The following is a 14703-nucleotide window of genomic DNA, read 5'->3' on the forward strand; positions in this document are numbered from 1 at the left end:
TCTTTCTTTCTTTCTTTCTTTTTTTTTAAATCTGTCTCACAGGGTTAATGTGAAGATTGAATGAGATCATTGGGTTGGAGTTTTATTTACATGTGAGATATAAGAAAAAATGAATTTAAAGAACAAAAGCCCACCCCAGAGAACCCTCCAGGGTCCAGATCTGAGCATTTCCCAGATCTCTGTAACGGACTCAAATTGCTGGCAGTCTCCTCTAGGAGAAAAAGAAGCCAGACCTATGCCCTTATATATAGCCTTATCAGAGAACTCTAGGGAAATCGATGGAAAGAATCCCAAAATCATAAGCTTTGCCATGCACTCATTTAAAAAATATTTACTGAATACCTACCACATGTCAGACTCTGTTCTAGAAGTTGTGAATAAAGCAGTGAACAAATGATATGGTTTCTGTTCAAACTTATTTTTCAATGAACAAAGGCAAAATATTTAAATGAGCACAAAAAAATACTATGATGGAGAAAAAGTAGAAAAGGATTGGAAAAGTTGGGTTTTACAGTTTTTCAATAGGGTTGTCAGGGAAGCTCTCACAGAAGATGTGAAGATCTGAAAGGAACTGAGCCAGAAGAATATTGAAGAGAGATCCAGCAGGAGCCTACAAAGTCCCTAAAGGCAAGAGACTTCCTGTTAAGTCCAAGGAATAGTAAGGCACCAAGTGTGGATGCAGTAAAGGGATCAAAGAAAAGAGTAAGAGGAAGTAAGGTCAGACATGGGGCCAGATCATGGGTGATCTTGGGGACAGCGTAAGGAGTTTGGCTTTCACTCGATAAGGAGTGGGAAAAGTCACTGGAGGGTTCTGAACAGAGGAGTGAGATTTTCTGACCTCCACTTGAGCAGAATAACTCTGATGGTTGTTTTTAAGAGGAAGATAAGGGTGAAAGCAAGAAGACAAATTGGGGAAACTCCTTACTGTTTTCCACAGTGGCTGCACCAGATTTCATTCCTACACACCGTGCAAGAGGGTTTGTTATTCTCCACGTCCACAGCAAAACTTGTTATTTCTTGTGTTTCTTATTTTAACTATGATGACAGGTGTAAAGTGATACCTCATTATGGTTTTGATTTGCATTTCCCTGATGAAAAGATGCTCAACATCACTAATCATGTGTCTGTTGGCCATTTGTATTTCTTCTTTAGAAAAAAAGTTTATTCAGGTCCTTGGCCCATTTTTTAATTGAATTACTTCAGTTTTTTTGTGTTGAGTAGTATTTTTTGTAATTTATCTTGGATATTAACCCTTTGCTGGATATGTCATTTGCAAATATATTCTCCTCAATAGGTTTTGCTTGGTTTTTGCATAGTGAAGAAAACCATCAACAAAAGTGTCCATCAACAGATGAGTGGATAAAGAAGATATGGAATATATATAAACAATGGAATACTACTCACATATCAAAAAGAATGAAATCTTGCCATTTGCAACAACATGGACAGACCTACAGGGTATAATGCCAAGTGATGTAAGTCAAGAAAAGACAAATACCATATGATTTCATATGGAATTTAAGAAACAAAGCAAATGAACAAACAAAAAAGAGACCCCAAAAAAAGACTCTTAAATACAGAGAATTGGTGGTTGCCAGAGGAGAAGTGAGTGGAGGATGGGTTAAATGTATAAAGAGGATCAAGGGTACACTTATCATCGTGATGAGTACTGAGAAATGCATAGCATTGTTGAATCATTATGTTATACTCATGAAACTAATATAACATTGTTAATTATACTTGAATAAAAACGTAAGTTTAATTTTATTTTAATAATTTTAAGTATTTTTATTTTTATATTAATATTTAATTAATTAATTTTTAAAAGATGATGAATTAGGAGTCCATTACCATTTGCCACTGGTAGAAAATCTGGAGCACAAAGGAGTACTTTATTCACCCAATATTAAAACAGAATACGTGGAAGAATTAGTGAAAAAGAACATGCCTTTAGTAGAATTCCCTAAATTGAATTCATCACCTAAAAATCCACCATCATTTTAAAAATGGTGGGGAGGAGCGCCTGGGTTGCTCAGTGGGTTAAAGCCTCTGCCTTCAGCTCAGGTCATGATCCCAGGGTCCTGCGATCAAGCCCCGCATTGGCTCTCTGCTTAGCAGGGAACCTGCTTCTTCCTCTCTCTTTCTCTGCCTAACTCTCTGCCTACTTGTGATCTTTGTCTGTCAAATAAACAAAAATTAAAAAAAAAAAAAGATTTTCTTTCTCTCTGCTCCTCCCTGCCCACTTGTGAGGGCATACTTCAGCCCACTCTCTAGGTAAAAAAAAAAAAAAAAAGAATGGCTCATTCTCTTAAAAAAAAAAAAAAAATGGTGGGGAGAGGGAGGGAACTCTGCACAAAAGTCCATCATTTAATTACTAGGTTACTGCTTGGTCCTGAGATAGCATATTTTTCTATTCTATGTGTAGGTAAGCTATTTAACCTACCAGATCTTTTGAAATTTACCCTCAAGTTTTTGCTATTAAGCACTGTATAATGTTTTCAACACATCAAAGTATTAATATGTAAAATATATTTTATAAAAAGAGAAATACATAAAAAGAGAACAAAAAACAAATCCCCTCCAATGGTGGGGCAATTTGATCTATTTCTAATTGACTAAGTTCTAAAATGTAAAACCAGAGAATAGAGGAGCCAAATTCATCACTGGTAGAAACCAAGCTTGGGCAGGCTTAATAACTGAATTATTCTGCAGGGCAGGAGGAATATAAAGTGCACGGAAGCTAAGTCTCAGAGACGGGATGATTTTTTCCAATTTGAAAGAATAATAAAAATACAGACATATTAAGAATAATAAAAATACAGACATATTAAGTAACTCAAGAGTTAGAAAGAACTTGGGAGCACAAGACAGTCACTGTTGGGAAACTGTTCAGGCAAAAAAGTGTCTAGAAAAGAGAAAGGTTCAATAATGAATATTTCTCTATATGGAACACCAAGAGAGTTTCACCACACAGGAGCATGCGGGCTGCTTGGAGCAGAGTCCAATCCAAATCTGATGGAAGAGCTGGAAAAACTAGAAGGAAAATGCCTCTTGTTCCTTCCTAACTAGGAATGCCTTCAGGGAGAGCTCTCTTTTGTGGCTGAGATTATACCATGCCAGTGGAGGACTGTAAAGCTAAATAGAGCTGACAGTTGAAGTCTGATATTTTTATCAAGCTGAATTGGATACCTCAACTTCCTGGTCATACCCAGAATTCCTTTACCTGGTCACAAAACTATTTTTAGACCACCAAGGACTGACAAAACAGGTACCATCGTTTTGGTCTTCTGTGGATGAAAGATAACAGTAACAAGTAATGCATAAGCCTCAATAAACTGAGGGCACTGGCGGCTAAATTATAAAATCTTAGATGGGGTTGGAAGTAGAGGTGATGGTGGGAGTTACCAACAATGGAAAGGGGCAAGCACAATATAGAAAAATAAAGAATAGATGCAGTTGGCCCTTGAAAAACATGTGTTTGAAATGCACAGGTCCACTCACACACCAACTTTTTTCAATAAATACAGTATCTTCAATATTTATTTTCAAAAATACAGTATAAATATGTTTAAAGTATGGTACTAAAATGTATTTTCTCTTCCTTATGGTTTTCTTTTCTTTTTTTTTCTTATGGTTTTCTTAATTGCGTTTCTTTTTCTGCAGCTTAATTTATTATAAGAATATAGTATATAATATATATAACACAAAAAAATGTGTTTTAATCTGCTATTCATGTGATTGATAAGGCTTCCAGTCAGCAGCAGGCTATTAGTAGTTAAGTTTTAGGGGAGTCAAAAGTTATATGCAGATTTTCCACAGCAGGGGGATGGGGGGATTGGCACCCTTAACCTCTGTGTTGTTGAAGGGTCAACTCAAGAGTCTACACTTTGGCTCTAATTAGAAACCCATCTGCCACTCATTAAATTTATGATCCTTGATCAATTAGTAAACTACTCTAATTCAATTTGTTCAAATGTAGAATGATAATAATTTAAAGGTACATGGAATTACAATGTATAGAACACATAGATCATGCACAGTAAATCTTCAGTTCCTTCTTTCACCTTAGTACACATAGAGACTTGATCACAATATAGTCAATGATTAAAATTACAGATTTTTAAGTGGCTGTGTGACTGGGTTAATCACCACAGCAGATTTTATTATACTGGGTCCCCTTTTAATTCAACTTTAGGTGAAATTTCCCACAACTCATTCATTAATTCAGTAAACACTTATTGAACTTACACTGCAGGCCACGTATCCCATGAAATGCTACATGAGATAAAGAGAACAATGTTGTTGTTTCTGGCTTCTTCTTTCTATAAACCCATAGCCTCCAGGCATATGAATATATAATCACCACACTGTGATAATCATGACCATAGAAGAATGCACTAAGAGAGTTCAGAAGAAGGAACTAATAATTCCACCCAGGAAAACATTTATTGCCTACATTTATTGAGTACTTACTATGTACCAAACAATATTTTAAATATTTTACTTGGGTCAACTCTAGTAAGTATCACAGTAAGACAATGAAATAGTTACTATGATTATTTGCATACGGCATAGAGAGTTCAAGTCTCTTGTTGAAGGCCACATCTAACAAAATCAAAACCACAATTTGAATCTAGCATTCCAGCCCCAGGACTCAAACTTCAAACCCTGAAGTGTACTCTGACATAGATTGATGCCTTATAGAGAAAGCAACACTGGAAACAGACCTTGTAGAATAAGCAGTTTGCAAGCCAGAGAAGAAGGGAGCAGGAAAGTCAATGTAGAACCTGGGTATGGAAGCTAAGTGATGATAACTAAATAATGTGTATAGCCAAATGAGGAAAACAGACCAAAAACCAGCAGAGGCCAACACTCTGATTGAGTGAGACTGAGTGACATCATAGGATGAATGGCTCAAGATTCATCAATTCATCAACTCAATAAAGTTGTGTGTTAAATTACTCTCCCTAATATTCCCTCCCAGTTATTCTGTTAAACTTGGGCTCCTTTCAATGGCCATTTCTGAGTCTCCAAAGTCAATCCTCCATCTTCCTCTTTGGTCCCCTTAATTCCACAGCTAACCTTATTGCTCATCAGAGCAAATATCCTATGAGAGATAATCATGGAATTATCCATCTTGGATAAATAATGTGCCTTTAAATACCAACTGTTTGATGTTATTTCGATGACCACCCAACACTGGGTATTTAAAAATGACCCCAAGTAGGGGCACCTAGATGACACAGTCAGTTAAGCACCTGACTCTTGTTTTCAGTTCAGGTAGTGATCTCGGGGTCATGAGATCGAGCCCTGCATTATCCTCTGTGCTCAGCTTAGAATCTGCTTGAGATTATCTCTCCCTCTACCTCTCCCAATTGTGCCCCCCATCTCAAACCAATAGGTAAATCTTTAAAAAAAAAAAAAAAAAAAAAAGATTCCACGTATTTGGCCATGTGATTATGAAGGCCACAAGTTTGCCACAGCAGAAGAGGCTACACTATAATTTATTTACTATCTCAATGGAAAACCATTACCCAATTTTCCATGCACTATATGAGGGGTGGAAGTGAAAAACAAATAAGGGAGATGCTCAGTTTAATGAACTCTGGAGGCCCTAGATTCTAGGGTATTCTTAGAGAAGAAACCTCAAGTAAATAAGGATTAGCTCTTTCTAACGTGTCTGCATCAGACAGTTTTTACCCTTCACTAAATCTCTTCCAACAAAGATTATAGGAATATAACAAAGAATTATGTAAAGCAAAATGTTCAGGACTGTTGGCTAAATCACATGCCTGGATAGCACCCAAGGTGGTGCAACATCACTCTTTGCTCATGTGACATCAAGGTGAGAACATCTATTCTGGGAAACAACCATGAAAAATATAGACAACTTACTAAAACAACTTGCTCTCAAAGGAAGACGGAACTGAAGGAGCAATTCAAAAGATAATTGACATTGAAAGAAGGGTTTTTAATTCAGGAAGATAAAACTTGAATTGGTTGTATAAGCTCAGAAGGATGCCAAGGATGGGGTAGGGTGGAAATTTGAAGATACATGACAGAATAAGGCTAAGAGATTGAGCAACACCATAGGATGAATCGCTCAAGATTGGTGATTGAAGATGTTTTATAGGAATGGGATAGGAAACAACTTCCCCTGATATTGGGTGGGGAGGGGAGATGCGTGGTAATTCAGGAAGTGAAGGAAAGACTGCTGAGAGCTGTTTCCTGACAGTCTCATCTGCTCACTACATCCTTGCTTTTGTCCCTTCTCTTACTCCTAATGTCCAACCACCACTTAGTCCTGTTGATCTTGCCTTCAAAGTGTATCTACAATAAAGCCACATCTTTCCATTTCCACTGTCACCACTGCAATCCAAGCCACAATGGTCCCTAGCCTGGATTCCTGCAAGAACTTTCCCATTGTTTCCTCTATTAACTTCTGATACATTCTCCACACAACTCTTAGAGATTCCATAAGTGAAAACTGATGCCAGCTCCCTCATGGTTCCTTAAATATAATAAAAATTCCTTACTCTGCCAAACTCTTAGATCATCTGTCTCCACTATCCTCTCCAGCCCAATTTTATGTCATTCTTTCCCCCATTTGTGGTCCAGTCATGTTGATCTTCTTTCCATTTTTCAAATATACCATGCTCCTTATTACTCACATCATTCTGAATGTTACTTGCTCTCACTTATATGCTCTTTCCTGGCTCATTCATTTATTTATGTCTATAGGAAGGGTTCCTTCTCTTTCCTGAAGGCTCAGACTAAATGTCTTCTCAAAAAAGTCTTCACTGAATAGCTTGTCCAAGGAAATACCCACCACTGCTCTAAAGCAGGAATTTAGCAGTTAAGATGATAGACTTGAGAAAACTGCCTGATTTCCAGTCTCAGCTTCATCACCTGTATGACCCCAAAGCAAGTAACTTAATTGTTTTCCACTATATAGGAATAATATGAAATAGTTATGCAGAGGCTGGCTTTGACAGTTAAACAAATCAATAAGCATAAGAAACTTAGGGTACCTGGTCCCTTCAGTGCTCAGAAATGACTTACCTCCCTCTAACACTTGTTTGTACTTTGGTGTTTCACATTTACTATTTCATGTTCATACTTCAAACATTGTGTTTCATGTTTACTGTGTGTTATATTTATTGTTTACCTTCTGTTTCATTAGGGAGAGAACTGGTTCATGCACTATTTCCAAGGAGGGCAGAGAAGGGGTCCATACCTCTAGTACCTAAAATGATGCCAGTTGCTCAGCTAATATCTAAGGAATGGAAGAATGAATGAATGACTTAATATTATACCCAATTCAGGTGTTGGGTCTAGGAGAGGCCATGCTGTTGTAGAGAAAAAAAAGCTGAACTGATTAACCATAGTGATCCAGTCAGGTAAGAATGCCTGAGAGCCCAAGAAAGGTCTGAGAGACAGAAGAGGGTGGTTCCCAAGATTGAAGCCATCATAAGGATCCACAGGAGGCTCACTGAGGGTGAGAGCTTCTCAGGTGAGAGAATGGAAAGTTGTGGTAGTAAATGAAGCATCTCAGTCTTGAGCGAAATTGAAATCAAAATGCGGTTATTTCTGCCCCAATGACCATGGTTGGAGATGAGAGTGATCAGAGTTGAGAAAACCAAGAAAGGGAGATGACCAATGTAGCAGAGGAGTTACCGGTATGGAGTGATATTTCTTGTTTATCAGGTGGAAGGAAATTAGGAAGTAAAATGCCAAGCAAGGTACTAAAGTCACTGAAAAGAGTAGAAGTGGCAGGTTAGTTAGTGACAGCAATGAGAATGGGAAAGAAATGACCCAAGTGGCACCTCTGAGTTTTCACAAAAGTAGAAACTTTGAGTTTCTCAAAAAGATTGAGGAGTGTTGTTAGAAAAATTATCCAAACAGCAACAAAGAGTTAAAAGGAATTGCCAGCACTCCTTCTCAGTCTCATGAGTTCAAAGAAATGGGAACATCCTGAAGCAGAGATGACACACAAGATAATCCAGAGGAATCTGTTTGTCAAGATGGCAGGCAGAATGTGGAGAGTGTTTGGGTCTTGGATTGGTCTGACCAGTATCAGAGTTGAAGAGATTCTAAAACTCCCTGAGTTTTGCCCTCTGCTCTAAAAGAGATGGGGAGCCACAGGCTCATTTTTAACATAATCCAGATACCATTTCTGGTAGAATGTGATGCATCTGCCCCAAGGTCAAGAACCACCTTAAGCTTGCTCAATGTCTCTCTCAATCACAAATATCTCCCCATTTTCCCTTGGCTCAGAGGTAACACAAATGTCCCGCTACAAATTGACTGAAGTATCCTTCCTGTAGGCCTCCCCAGCAGATATCAGAAGTGAAAGGGCAGAAATCAAGTCCATATTTAAGAAGGAGAAAGCACCAGAGGCTACTGACAGCATCATAACTCCCTAGGGGGAATCTCCAGCTAAAATTTGTCTAAGCAGATGCAGGAATTTGCCATTTTCCTCATCCTTCCTCATGTGCACTGCTTGACAGCCTCTTCAGATCAGAGCCAAGACTGCAGCCAGCATTGGCCAGATCATGGGGAATACTTGGGAGAAATACTAGTGCTCAGCCCTCCCTCATTTTGAGCACTAGGTCAGGTGAATTACTTCAAATACATGCAAGGCCCTTCTGTTTCCATGGTAACTGCTCTAAGAACCGTAACAATGTCAATCATAGACACGGTGAAATCATAACTTGAACCCATCTTGCTGACAAAGATATCTTGAGAAGTAGCCACTGCTCAGTATCAGACTTCTGCCTCTCATTTGGGGAAGAATGTTTTGTTTACATCCAATCAGTTATGGGAATAAGGGGAAATGGTGGTTAGTCATTTTCCTTCTGCTTCGCTGGGTCTACCTCTGTCTGTATTTTGCTGATATGCTTGTAACTCATTTTCCCTGCTTGAAATTATAGATGGAACAATTCGTTTTTCCACCTCTCTTTCCTGCATAGGTGTAAGCACTTGAAGACAAAATATTGATTTTTTTTCTATGCACTTTAAGGAAAAAAAAAAAAAGAATGGCTTATTCATTTTCATTACATCGTGTCAGTTGTTTTAATTTCTTAGTGTCTATTTTGATGGAACAACTCACAGTATCTAGAGATGAAGTTCTAATCCTGGGGTGCTAAAATAAGATCCAATACGTTTTGCCTGCCCTGAGAAATGGGGCAAATATCTCAGTCGACAGATTCTTGCACGGATAGAGAAGTTAAGAAGTAATTCCCATTTCCTCCCCTCCTGCTTGTGCAAAATCTACACTCTGGATTCTAAAGTGATCTCCCACAGAAGTAGTAAAATTTCATATTCATAACATCTAGAACCTACATGACAATTCCCACCAAAAAATATTTTGGCACATTAACATTCAAGATCTGCTGGCTGATTTATTTGCTTGGTTTTATTTTTTAATGTAAATTTTAGGACACTCTTGCTCTGCCTAATATTTTTCTCTTCCCTTCATACTAGAAAGAATTTCAAAGGAAGAACATTTCTGTGAGTTTATTAGAGCCTTCAGTTTGGATACTGAATTGTTACAAAACCAATATTTTTTACATTTTTCTTCTTAATAACATTCTTTGACCCAGAGAGAACTAAAAAATAAGCTATTTGATATCTAAAATTGCAGAGATAAACTGACATTGTGTTCTGTAGGTATCTTTTCATGAGAAAAATGGAATTTTTAAAAAATGTAATCAAGTTATACAGAGCCCCTCACCTTCAGGTCATCAGTTCAGATTTGTGGGGGTTGAAAGTTGCACAAAGTTGTGGTGGTTGCAGACTCCCAGTGCCCTCTGAGAAATGAGCTGGAGGTCCCAGAGAAGGTCACAGCTTTGTAGTCACCATCCCATGACTGATACCCACAGGCTCACGGGGGAATAACAATTCCAATAGCAGCCCATATATTTGGCCTAAGACTCGTCTTTAAGTTGGTCCTATGCACCCTTATGTTCACAAATGCATGTTCTGAAATGTAAGCTCCATGAGTAATCGAAGTCAGTTATTTTTAGTGGCTCTGGAAAACCTTTGCTCAGTATCCTGCTGAACTAATGCATCCGAGAAGGACGAAGGCCCAGAGAGGAAGACAAGGGAGAGTTAGGACGAAGAAAAGCAGGAGAATGAAAATAAGATAAAAGAGAAGGGGATAAAGATGAAAAGAGGCAGAGAACGTAAAGAAAAAAGGAAAAACAAAAAAGGAGAAAAAAATAAGTGATGGGAGAAATGAAGGAGCAAGACATGGGCACCTGGGTGGCTCAGTGGGTTAAGCCTCTGCCTTTGGCAAGGTTATGATCTCAGGGTCCTGAAATCGAGCCTCACATGAGGATCTCTGCTCAACAGGGAGCCTGCTTTCCCCTCTCTCTCTGCCTGCTTCTCTGCCTACTTGTGATCTCTCTCTGTCAAATAAATCAATAAATAATCTTAAAAAAAAAAAAAAAGGAGCAAGACAGTGGAATTCTGTCCTAGTAGTAAATATAAACCTCTCCATTCTAATAGGACTGTTATTTGTTTTAGCACTATTTTCATAACAGGAATCTTTTCTGTAATTTTGGCCAAAATCCAGACTTCATAATCACTATCCAAAGAAAGAGAAGCCACCAGGGAAGAAGGTTTTGCATTCCAGTCTCACAGGGAAAGTATCCCTTCATCTCAAAGAGAAGTTTACAAGAACCCAGAGTATGATAGCACAACTATGTGCTCTAGCCCCAGGAAAGAAGCCTCACATTAATAGGGGAAATAGGGAGCAGCCTGGATGTGTAGTTCATATTACCAAATTGGACATGTATGGGCCACATGCCCACCAAGGAGGCAATAATTTAAAGACTGGTTCTTGATTTGTTTGAAATCCTCTTTGCTTAGCAAATTGATAGGGATGCATTACTTTAAGGACAAACAGTACTGTAAGATCTACCTCAAGCACTTAAAGACAACATATAGATATCTTTTAGGCTATTGACAATATAAGTTACACAGAAATGAGAATAGAAAATGTATATAAAGAAATAATAAACAATGTTCTAAGGATGACGGGAACGTGGAGTTAAGTACAGTAGAGCATGGGGTTTGGATTTTGTAGTGTCAGTAATTCTTTCAAAAGAAAGAATCAAACTGAATTCAACTTACTCCTCTGTCCTTACCATTGTGGGAGATTTTCACTCCCCTCCTCGTGAAATAACCCGGGGAGATGGATCTGGAGTAAACTCTTCTAGTTTCTCTTAGAACCATTTAACCAATTTTTGACCATTTGTGGAGATAGGTTGGATGGTGAGAATCTATCATCCTATGGCTGTAGTCTCACCAGAATGTGGGGCTGATACATTAAAAATGCTACTATTGTCTAGGATGTCTCGTCTGCTTCTTCTTGGACTTGGACTTGTGCTTTGATTGTATTTTCAAACTCCAGAGGGGATAAAATTTCCTGAGTGGCAACTCTGTGGAGCATGGAGGAAGCAAACAACTTCTCAGCTTCTTCGTCTACTGGTAATAAGTTAATTAAGGTAAACTAAGTTGCTTCTCTGCTCTCCATTCTAGCTGAAAAACAGGAAACCTTACCCCATTCTCTCATCCAGTTGTTACAGAACCTTGCATTTGAGAAGTATGGAAGAGGTTTACTTGACATTTCCCTGACACCACTAATAAAACTGACACTTAGATTGTTTTTTGTTCCTCGTTTTTTCCCTAGAGGACAGAAACAGTAAGCAAATAATATCTTGATCCTTCAACAATAAAATAATAGAAGTTGCCACTTACTGAGTATGTATTATGTAGTTTTACGTATCACAAACTTTACACACATGCTTCTAATTCGAGCAACTAATAACATCTACATTAGGTAACATGCCCCAAGTCAGATGGTTATACAGAATCTGAACCAGAACTTAAAATTTTGTAGCTCTAAAATCCTTAGTTTCAATAAATAATAAACGTCTCCCAAATATCCCTTACTATTTCTCTCAAAAACTTACTAGAGGACTTCTGATCAAATTGAAGATTCTACAGAAATGCTTTGTCATTTCTCCCTCACAAACCTCACAATGATTTAAAAGTACAAAAAGACAGAACACCAAATGCCAAGAGAATGGGTAAGAAGGTAGGAGCCATAAAATTTTGGAAAGTAGAAAGCAGACAGAAAGGTAGTAGCTGACTTATCAGACTCATGAAGGTTGAATCCTGAGCTGAGTATGAGGGCAGCCAGGAATCAAGCCTGTGCCTGTGGAAAAATTTGAGGAAACGTAAGAATTTGTGGCTCTGGACTTTTTAAAGTTGGGGCGTGGATGGGACTGAAACAAGGAATTGAGTTCGAAGTCTGGACTAGACTCTGCAGTTGGGTAGTGATCTCTCTTCCTATCCCAGCAGACAACTAGATGTATGTTCTATAAAGAGACTGAACCAGAGACTCTGGTCTTGGGATCACTGAGCAAAGCTGAAGGGCAGGAGTGACTAGTGTCTTGCTCTTTGATCAAAAAAACCCCACATCACCAGATACTTGAGGGAAAACTTCTGGTCTGAAAGAGACCAAAACAACAAAAAAGTAAAAGGATATCCGAGGCAAGAAAAATAATGCACGGAGAAGAAAACATCTCGAAAACACGGCCCTCTCCACAGAAATAAGAGAAAGATAAAGCAAGAGAATGCATCTACTAACAAAGATTTGATCTTCATAAAACGAAGGCTTTTGAATTAAAACTAAGTGGACAGAAATAAAATCAGTAGAAGGCTTGAAAGGTAATACTGAAAATCTCTCTCAGAAAGTATAAAATAAAAAGAGAGGAAACTAGGGGGAAAGAGAAGAAAAGGAGAGCCATGGGGAAGAGAACAGAGAAACCAGAGGAGAGAAATTTCAGGGTCATTCTTCCCTTCTCCTGAAGAATAGCACAAAATTACAGCCAAATGGCTCCATTGTCCTGTCCTGTAGAATCCACAAGGTCAGAAAGCCTTTCTTCCTTTTGTCCCATCTCCCCTTTTAGTTAAAGCTGGCAGTGTTTCCACAGTTCAAATCCTATCTCTAGGTCTGGCTTCTGAAGTGGCTCATTAAATTCACGGTTCACATCCATATTAATTTCCTTATCAAGTGGTTGTCCACCACACCCTTCAGAAGAAGCACTCTCTCTGGTTTATGGCTTTTGGTTTTTCCTGGGGTTTTTTGCAATATAAATAAGCTGAGAATTTTCTAAATTTTCCAGTTCTGCTTCCTTTCACTGAACAATTTCTTCTTTAATTCATCTTTCTCATCTTACAATCTATTATAGCAATCAGGAGGAACCAGGATGAGTCTTCAACATTTTGCTTAGAGATGGTCTCAGTTAAATATCTCATTTCATCATTCACAAGTTCTACTCTCCAAAAAGACACTGGGACACAAGTTTTACATTTCTTTCCGTTTCTAATAACATATTCTTGATTTCCACCTGATACTTCACAAAAATGACTTTAACATCCATATTTCTACCAACATTCTGATCATAATTAGTTATCACACATTCTCTAAGAAAATGAAGGCTTTCTCTCTAGCTTTCCTCTTTCCTTTGAGTCTTCACCAGAATCACCCCTAATGTCCATATTTCTACCAAAAGTCCCCTCGTGGCAATCTAGACTTTTTCTAGCTGAACCTCAAAACTCTTCCAGCTTCTACCCATTACCCAATTCTAAAGCTGCTTCCACATTTTTAGGTATTTGTTAAAAAGTGACGTCTTGCTTTTTGCTTCCAAAATCTGTCTTACTCCTCTCAGGCTAACATAACAAAATACCACAGACTGGATGGCTTACAAAACATAAATTTATTTTCTCACAGTTCTGCAGGCTACAAGTTCTAGATCTGGCAGGGTGGGTTTCTAGTGAAACCCTTTTTCCTGGCTTGCAGATGGCCACCTTCTCACTACGTCCTCACTTGGCAGAAAGAAAGAGAAATCTCCTCCTCGTCTCCACCAGTCCTGTTGGATTAGGGCTGCACTCTTAGGAGCTCATTTAGCCTTAATTACTCCTAAAATCTATCTTCAAATTACAGTCACATTGACGATTAGGGCTTTAAATACTAGAGGACAGAAGTTTCTAAGAGAGATGCACCCAAACATTGATCTCTATCTATATACACATATACGTATCATATACAGACACATACATACATACACAAATTTACCTATTTATCTGATAGATTATCTGAGTAATGTGAATATAAAAGTTAGAGATACATTCATTTGGCAAAGAGTTTAGCAACAGATTAGTGCTATGTGCACAGAAAACTAAACAAAAAAATTTGGAGCATTACTAAATCCAGGGAAGTAGGGGGAAAAAAGCTGTATTTCCCCATCCCCCAAAATGGAAATTTAATCATAACACACACATGACTCAGGTATAAATAATGCTCATTTAGTCGTAGTTGTATAAACACTCAACTTGTTTTCAGATCTCAAGTGCAGATGGCTGAGGTAACCACACTCTTCAATCCCTGGCTCACTAGTGTTGGGCTTGGTGCAGCACCTCTTATTTATATATTCCCCTTATTATCACTTTCCCTATATGCAAACACTGATATGTTTGAAGCATATCATTTCATTTATGCATTCTTTCAAAATGTGGTTTGTATTATTTGCATATATTTTTAATTTACAGAAGTTGTATTTTGCTATATATCCTACTCATTTTATCACCTTTTTCACTCAGCACTATTTTTTAGATCTATGTCTATTG

The sequence above is a fragment of the Mustela nigripes genome, chromosome 9, assembly GCF_022355385.1.
Source record: "Mustela nigripes isolate SB6536 chromosome 9, MUSNIG.SB6536, whole genome shotgun sequence".
Classification (NCBI taxonomy): Eukaryota; Metazoa; Chordata; class Mammalia; order Carnivora; family Mustelidae; genus Mustela; species Mustela nigripes.